The 8,805-nt window shown below is 44.3% G+C and overlaps 1 long non-coding RNA gene across 1 annotated transcript in view; it reads right to left on the bottom strand.

Moving 5' to 3' along the window:
• The window catches only part of LOC143291505 (uncharacterized), a 9,294-nt gene extending 2,522 nt beyond the window's left edge, over nucleotides 1-6,772 (bottom strand). Inside the window, exons 1-2 of the long non-coding RNA XR_013056532.1 lie at nucleotides 6,570-6,772; nucleotides 4,864-4,962 (exon numbers count right to left, since the gene is read on the bottom strand). This is a non-coding gene — a long non-coding RNA (uncharacterized LOC143291505). The remainder of the gene's footprint in view (nucleotides 1-4,863; nucleotides 4,963-6,569) is intronic.
• Nucleotides 6,773-8,805: the final 2,033 nt, after the last annotated feature.

The raw sequence follows: 8,805 nt of genomic DNA, 5'->3' as shown, positions 1-8,805 counted from the left end.
GAACAGTGCCGTTGATACAAAATGTAAAATGAAGACGGGAAAGAAGGATTGAATGGTCTATCGTATCAAAGGCGGCTGACAAGTCGAGAAGAGTGAGAAGGGAAATTTTTCCTGAGTCGGACGCTATCAGTAGATTGTTCAGAATGTGGAGGAGAGTGGTTTCGGTGCTATGGTCAGCGCGATAGGCAGACTGAAATGGGTGGATGAGATTGTTGAAACAAAGGTGGTTGTTAAGCTGCTTGAGGACAGCTTTTTCAAGGAGTTTGGACATGAATGGAAGATTAGAAACTGGTCGATAGTTTTTCAAAATGTTTGCATCAAGGTTGGGTTTCTTCAGAAGAGGCCGGACGATTGCAGTTTTGAAAGTGGATGGAAACGTTCCAGTGAGAAGGGATGAGTTGACAATATTAGTGATTGTGGGGAGAAGATGTGAGACACATTGGGAAAAGACCGAGGCTGGTATAGGATCGAGCTCACAGGATTTTACTGTCATTTCTTTTAGGACTTCATGAACTTCTGTTTCAGTCAATGGATTAAAGGAATGGAGAGGAGTGCCGCTGAATTGAGGATCAGGATGAACAGGTTGGAAAGACATTTGGTCTAAGATGGTACGAATATTTTGGACTTTGTCGAAAAAGAAAGAGGAGAAGACATTGGGGAGTTCAGATAAAGTGTAGGTAGAAGGAAGAGGAGTCCTTTTTGCAGTTCCGAGAAGGTTTGACATGACAGAGTAAAGAGATTTGGTGGATGTGGCATCGAGAACTTGAGAAGAAAAGAAGTTTGTTTTTGCTGATGAGATAATATGTTTGACTTTATTTATTTGTTTTCGGAATATTTGATTGTGGACTTGCAGTTTTGTTGATCGCCATCGTCTTTCCAGTTGGCGACGTTTGCGTTTTGCGAGTCGAATGTCTTGTGTGTACTATGGGGCGGAGGGTCTGTCAGGGAGCATGCGGGTAGTGGGGGGTGCATGTTCATCCAGCAGTTGAGAGAGGACAGTGTTGTAATGTGTGGATACGTCGGTAATGAAGGAATGAAGGAAGGTGGGAAGAAAGGAAGGATGAAGGAATGAAGGAAGGTAGGAAGAAAGGAAGGATGAAGGAAGGTGGGAAGGAATGAAGGAAGGTGGGAAGAAAGGAAGGATGAAGGAAGGTGGGAAGAAAGAAAGGAATGAAGGAAGGTGGGAAGAAAGGAAGGATGAAGGAAGGTGGGAAGAAAGGAAGGAATGAAGGAAGGTGGGAAGAAAGGAAGGATGAAGGAAGGTGGTAAGAAAGGAAGGGTTAAGGAAAACAAAAGAAGGACAAAGGGCGGAAAAGAAAGCAGGAGGGAACGAAAAGGAAGAAAGAATAAACGAAAGAGGTGAAAGAAAGAAAGAAAGAAAGAAAGAGAAAATAATGAAAGAATGAACAGAGAAAAAACGAACAGTCTGAAGAGGGGTAAGGACAAAGAAGAAAACAAACCAGAAAGGGTGGCCCCGTGGTAACGTCCCACCAGAAAGGGTGGCCCCGTGGAAATGTCCCACCAGAAAGGGTGGCCCCGTGGAAATGTCCCACCAGAAAGGGTGGTAACGTCTCACCAGAAAGGGTGGCCCCGTGGTAACGTCCCACCAGAAAGGGTGGCCCCGTGGAAATGTCCCACCAGAAAGGGTGGGCCTGTGGTAACGTCCCACCAGAAAGGGTGGCCTTGTGGTAACGTCCTACCAGAAAGGGTGGCCCCGTGGAAATGTCCCACCAGAAAGGGTGGGCCTGTGGTAACGTCCCACCAGAAAGGGTGGCCCTGTGGTAACGTCCCACCAGAAAGGGTGGCCTTGTGGTAACGTCTCACCAGAAAGGGTGGTAACGTCCCACCAGAAAGGGTGGCCCTGTGGTAACGTCCCACCAGAAAGGGTGGTAACGTCCCACCAGAAAGGGTGGCCCTGTGGTAACGTCCCACCAGAAAGGGTGGCCCTGTGGTAACGTCCCACCAGAAAGGGTGGTAACGTCCCACCAGAAAGGGTGGTAACGTCTCACCAGAAAGGGTGGTAACGTCTCACCAGAAAGGGTGGCCCTGTGGTAACGTCCCACCAGAAAGGGTGGTAACGTCCCACCAGAAAGGGTGGTAACGTCTCACCAGAAAGGGTGGTAACGTCTCACCAGAAAGGGTGGCCCTGTGGTAACGTCCCACCAGAAAGGGTGGTAACGTCTCACCAGAAAGGGTGGTAACGTCTCACCAGAAAGGGTGGCCCTGTGGTAACGTCTCACCAGAAAGGGTGGCCCTGTGGTAACGTCTCACGAGGAAGCGACTGTCTGCGGGGTTGAGTCTCATGAACGGACCGACAGTTTTCACTCCTCCTTTTGCCATACCTTCAATGGTGGTCATGGTGCTAGTCTTTCAGATGAGGCAATAAACTGTGATGCTGTGTAAAACATGCACTTACCGCATGTAAAAGAACCCACTTGAAAAATTCAGCAAAAAATCCACCTTGATAGAAAAGCAAATACACCTGCAGACAGAAATGTGATTTCCAACAATGGCGCTGTACGGTGACGATACGCTTTCCCTTGTGTGAGCAGCCTGGATTCAACACAGATGACATTGATCTGACAGTACAATACAATACAATACAATACAACACAATACAATACAATACAGTACAGGAACGAATAAATGAAGATAGAAAGGCAGACAAAGAGGAATGAAGACAGACAGACAGACAGACAGACAGACAGTCGCCGACAGAAAGAAAGAAAAATACATTGACAAGAAAGAAAACAAACAAGATAAGACACAGGCTGGTCGAGATTAAAGACTGAAAGAAAGAATGAACAAAGAAGAAATGAAAGTAAAAATGGAGAATGAAAGAAACAAAGAAAAGAAAGAAGAAATGACAGAAAGATAGTTGTATTCTATTGGAAAAATAATGATGTGGAAAGAACAGAGGTTTAGAAAAGCAGTTTGTTTACGCTCAACGAAAGTGCCCAAAAAGTGTATGTGAAGTTTAAAAAGTATTTTCAGTTTTACCCTCACTACAGTATATGAAGGCAGATCATCTCTTTAGTTTACAGGATAAAACTAAATGCTTTTAAAACTAGATATAGTAAACACGTCACAAGCTGCTGTGGAGAACTACTCTCAAATACGCATGTTCGTTTTGAATGTGATGCCTTAAAGCCTATTCTACCTACATTTGCGGATAAATCGTTAAAGATGTTGTTAATGATTTTGTACTGCTGTTCACAATTTTCAGTCGGACATTTGATTTAATCAGTTTACAGTTCATTTTGTTTTGGGTTCTCGCTCCTTTGAACATGGATTTTTTGTTTGTTTGTTTGTTGTTGTTGTTGTTGTTGTTGTTTTTCTTCTAAAATCACAGTCCATGTTAAACTGAAGAACGCACACAGAAAAAAAGACAGAAAAAAGAAAGAAAGACTGAAAGGAAAGAAAGAACGGGAAAATACGAAAGAAAGACAAAAAATGAAAGAAGAAAGTACGAAATAACAACGAAATGAAAGAAAATAAATACAGAAAGACGTGAAAGAAGAAATAACGAAAGAACGAAAGAAAGTCAAAAGACATAACCAGCAACAAACGGATGGCATAGTGTTGCTGTGTAGGAGGAAGGTGGCAGAATGGTTAAGACGCTCAGCTGCCAATACAGAGAGTCCGTGAGGGTGTGGGTTCGAATCCCGCTCTCGCCCTTTCTCCTAAGTTTGACTGGAAAATCAAACTGAGCGTCTAGTCTTTCGGATGAGACGATAAACCGAGGTCCCGTGTGCAGCACGCACTTGGCGCACTGAAAAAGAACCCATGGCAACGAGAGCGTTGTCCTCTGGCGAAATTACGTAAAATGAAATCCACTTTCATAGGTACACAAATATGTAAGCATGCACTCAAGGCCTGACTAAGCGCGTTGGGTTATGCTGCTGGTCAGGCATCTGCTCAACAGATGTGGTGTAGCGTGTATGGATTTGTCCGAACGCAGTGACGCCTCCTTGAGAAAGTGAAACTGAAACTGTGGGTGTGTTTGTGTGACACTACTTACTGAATGATGCAGGAAACCAATGATAAGCGCCTGAAGGCAGCTGTCAGTCGGCACTACCCAGGTAGGAGCTTGTTGTGCCGTGTTTGTAAAGTGCTTATCTCTGACCGAGGATAGGTGCAATGTCAGTATCTCCTCTTGGTTGTCCATCGTGTCCGATAATGACAAATATGCGATTCTCAGTCTCCTTTAGTGTGGACTGACATGTGGCTATGGAGTCCCAGTTTGAATCTCCATGGGCGACCGCAGTGAGGGCAGGGACACTGTCCAGGCTCTGTGGGCATTGCTGCTGCTGCTGCCTTCTCCTTCTGGCTCTGTGGGCATTGCTGCTGCCTTCTCCTTCAGGCTCTGTGAGCATTGCTGCTGCCTTCTCCTTCTGGCTCTGTGAGCATTGCTGCTGCCTTCTCCTTCTGGCTCTGTGGGCATTGCTGCTGCCTTCTCCTTCAGGCTCTGTGGGCATTGCTACTGCTGCTGCCTTCTCCTTCAGGCTCTGTGGGCATTGCTGCTGCCTTCTCCTTCTGGCTCTGTGGGCATTGCTGCTGCCTTCTCCTTCAGGCTCTGTGGGCATTGCTACTGCTGCTGCTGCCTTCTTCTTGGGGGTCCCAGCACGAGCAGCGTTGGCCTTTTGGGGGTCTTCCTCGCCTTCTTTTGCCATGGCAGAGTTCGCAGTAGCATGGGGATTCTGTGAGACATCGATTCGTATGACGTGCCCGGTCCAACGAAGATGGGCTTTGAGGATGATGGCTTTGATGCGTGTGGCCTCTGTCAAAGTTCCCCTCCAGTCTAACACGGGGGAAATATAGATATCAATGATAAACAATAAACCAGCCAGTGGCACAACTCACGTGCTTGATACTGTTGCTGTTGTTGTTGCTGTTGCTGCATACTACTGAGAGCCATCAGCCACAGCCACTCATCCACTGCCCCCACCATCAATGCACAGCCTGCAACACAAAGAGAACACTCTGCTGAAAGGTACATTCTATTTTGTATATTTTTGACATTTGGCATTCGGGTTTAAGCGCATTTGAATTATCCTTGTGTGTGCATACAAAATACACCAAACATCGTCTTTCGAGTTGATCATGTACATGCGTCTTTGAAAAACAAGTTCCATTTGCAGTAAACGTAACTCACAATACAGTTAGCTGGGACAGCATCAAGAATGTGCAGCTCTCTGTGGGTACCTACCAATCAAGTGCAACATCTCTCTCTCTCTCTCTCTCTCTCTCTCTCTCTCTCTCTATATATATATATATATATATATATATGTGTGTGTGTGTGTGTGTGTGTGTGTGTGTGTGTGTGTGTGTGTGTGTGCGTGCGTGTGTGTGTGTGTGTGTGCATGGGAGATAAAAATGTGTGTTCGATACAAATGATCAACTCAGTTGTACTAACCCAGACATAATTTCATTTACTTATTACTTTATGTGTGTGGTATATTCAGTGAATGTTTCAGTCTTGGGTAACATGCAGTGGTGTGTAAGGTGATGTAATGAACACGACAACAATTTTCCGTGTTTTTCAACATTGGTGCAATAAAAAACATCTTGTCTCTCTTTGAATCTTCTCGGGTAAACAAGCACTGACACAGAAGAAGTTGTACAAATAGTTACCTTTAACTGAATCCACTAATGGACAAAATAGAGAAATCAAACAACATGATAGTGAAGTCAAGTAAGTAAACCTACAACTCTTCTGTCATAAAGGGAAAAAAAATCAAAGATGCTTTATAAAACAAGCAAATAAACCAGAAGGTAGAGTGACGTAAACCCTTTAAAGAGTGCATCTGGAGTCCAGTTGAATCATCTCTAACGGAAAGGACCATTGGTTATCACACACACACACACACACACACACACACACACACAGACATACGACTAGAGACGGAAGTGAGGGGAGAAAGCGGGGGACAGACAGACACCAACACAACAGACAAACAGAACAGATACAGAAACAGACACCAACACAGCAGACAGAACAGATACAGAAACAGACACTAACACAGCAGACAGAACAGATACAGAAACAGACACTAACACAACAGACAAACAGAACAGATACAGAAACAGACACCAACACAACAGACAAACAGAACAGATACAGAAACAGTCACCAACACAGCAGACAGAACAGATACAGAAACAGTCACCAACACAACAGACAAACAGAACAGATACAGAAACAGACACTAACACAGCAGAGAGACAGAACAGATACAGAAACAGACACCAACACAACAGACAGAACAGATACAGAAACAGTCACCAACACAACAGACAGAACAGATACAGAAACAGTCACCAACACAACAGACAAACAGAACAGATACAGAAACAGTCACCAACACAACAGACAAACAGAACAGATACAGAAACAGTCACCAACACAACAGACAAACAGAACAGATACAGAAACAGACACTAACACAGCAGAGAGACAGAACAGATACAGAAACAGTCACCAACACAACAGACAAACAGAACAGATACAGAAACAGTCACCAACACAGGAGCATGCTCGTCTACAAATGAAGAAAGCAGCCACTTACCTAGAAATACCCCAAACAAGAGCAGCACTCTCATGGTGACTAAAGACCAAACAAAACAAACGAAGAAAAATGTCACTCTCGGAAAAACACAGAGGAAAACTTCACGTCCACCACAAACGTGAAGGCCAAAACGGCACACGTCCACAGACTGCTCACGTTCCACAGGAAGCCATTTATAAAGCAGTAGCCTTTCCGCCACATTCGTTATGCATGACTTCACAAATTAATGGCACGATTTAAAGTCCGCTTGTTTGTTTCTGTGGGAGGAGTTGTCGACCCTGAGACAGTGGCCACGGCACGGAAATCACCTGTGATAAATCATTGGAGACATGTTCCTGCCGAAGGATGTATGGCGAGCTGTGTGTTACAAAACATCAGACTTGGCGCTGTGCCCAGGAGGGATGGGTGAGGACAGTCAGGGTTTTAATTAAGTGTGTGTGTGTGTGTGTGTGTGTGTGTGTGTGTGTGTGTGTGTGTGTGTGTGTGTGTGTGTGTGTGTGTGTTCGTTCATTGTTTATTGTGTGTTCTTAATTTTGTTGAATTGTTATGCGCGTCAGAAACGCAAAGCCATGACACGTACATACAAAAGCACAACAGTTTCATGGTTTTGCGTTTGTGTTTTTCAACTCTCTGTCTCTCTCTGTCTGTCTCTCTTCTCTCTTTGTATATGGAATATGACATGTACATGTGTTTATTCTGTATGTATTGTATTGTGTTGTTTTGTATTGTATTGTATTGTATTGTACTTCATTGTATTGTATTACCGTTTGTCACAACAGAAATGTGGCCTGCTCTCCCCTGCTTGCATGTGCAGTCCATCAGTGTTTTTCTATCAAAGTCAATTTTTCTGCTGAATTTTGCCAGAAACTCTTTCGTTGCAGTGGGTTCTTTTATGTACGCTAAGTACGTGCTGCACACGGGACCTCGGTTTATTGTACCATACGAATGACTTGTGTCCAGACCACCACTAAAGGTCCAGGGCAGGGGGAGGAAATACTGGCGACTGTGGAATTCGAACACACACACACGCGCGCGTGCGCGCGCGCGCGCACGCACGCACGAACACACGCACACACACATACGCACGCACGCACGCACGCACGCACGCACACACACATACACACGCACACATGCACACACATATGCATGCATGCACTTACACACACGCGCGTAAACAGACGTACAGATATATCAAGACAGCGTTATTGTTTAACACTGATGTCCTTTAATCCAGCGCAATGGGAAACTGATTACACTGAAACAATGTTATATCACTCTATGTGATGCTCCACAAGCTGTTGGTATATATCAGCACGATACTCACAAATGTAACGCATGTTTATACAACAATGATATCCACAAGATGAAAGAGTGTCAAACAACAACAACAACAACAAAAAACCTGTCAGCATTGTAGTGAAGCCATGAACAAAAAAGAAAGAAAGAAGCAAAAGAAAAAGACAGAAAGAAAATCTGCTTTCGTGGGTTGCCACTCTCACGTTCACCCGTATGTATGAGTGAGTATTTCAGGTGTATGACGGTTTTAAACCCCGCCTAGTAGGCGGCCATACTCCGTTTTCGGGGGACGGGAGTGTTATATTGGTAATGATCTTGTTCCCATAACAACCGAACGCTGACATGAATTACAGGATCTTTAACGTGCATATGTGATCTTCTGCCGGCGTAGATACACAAAGGGGGGTTCAGGCACTAGCAGGTCCGCACACATGATGACTTGGGAGATGGGAAAAATCTCCACCATGAACCCAGCACGGAGAACCCAGTGCCCTTTCCTTTCGGCCACCTCTCCCGTCAGTTTGTGTGTGTGTGTGTTTTATATTAAACAACAGTGATAATCTGGATACAGATATATTCTAAAATACAGGCAGAAAACAGCTATAAAACACGAGATAAATGTAGTTGGCGATGACTTCGGGATAGAAGACACACACACACACACACACACACATATATATATATATATATATACACACACACACAATAAACATATGTGTGTGTGTGTGTGTGTGTATATATATATATATATATATATATATATATATATATATATATATATATATATACAATAAACATATGTGTGTGTGAGTGTGTGTGTGTGTGTGTGTGTGTGTGTGTGTGTGTGTGTGTGTGTGCATGTGTGTGTGTGTGTGTGTGTGTGTGTGTGTGCATGTGTGTGGATGCGTGCGTGCGTGCGTGTGTGTGTGTGTGTAGTGAA

Source organism: Babylonia areolata, chromosome 17, assembly GCF_041734735.1.
Source record: "Babylonia areolata isolate BAREFJ2019XMU chromosome 17, ASM4173473v1, whole genome shotgun sequence".
Lineage (NCBI taxonomy): Eukaryota > Metazoa > Mollusca > Gastropoda > Neogastropoda > Buccinidae > Babylonia > Babylonia areolata.
The sequence above is the reverse complement of the archived record's forward strand: the minus strand, read 5'-3'. Positions and strand labels throughout refer to the sequence as shown.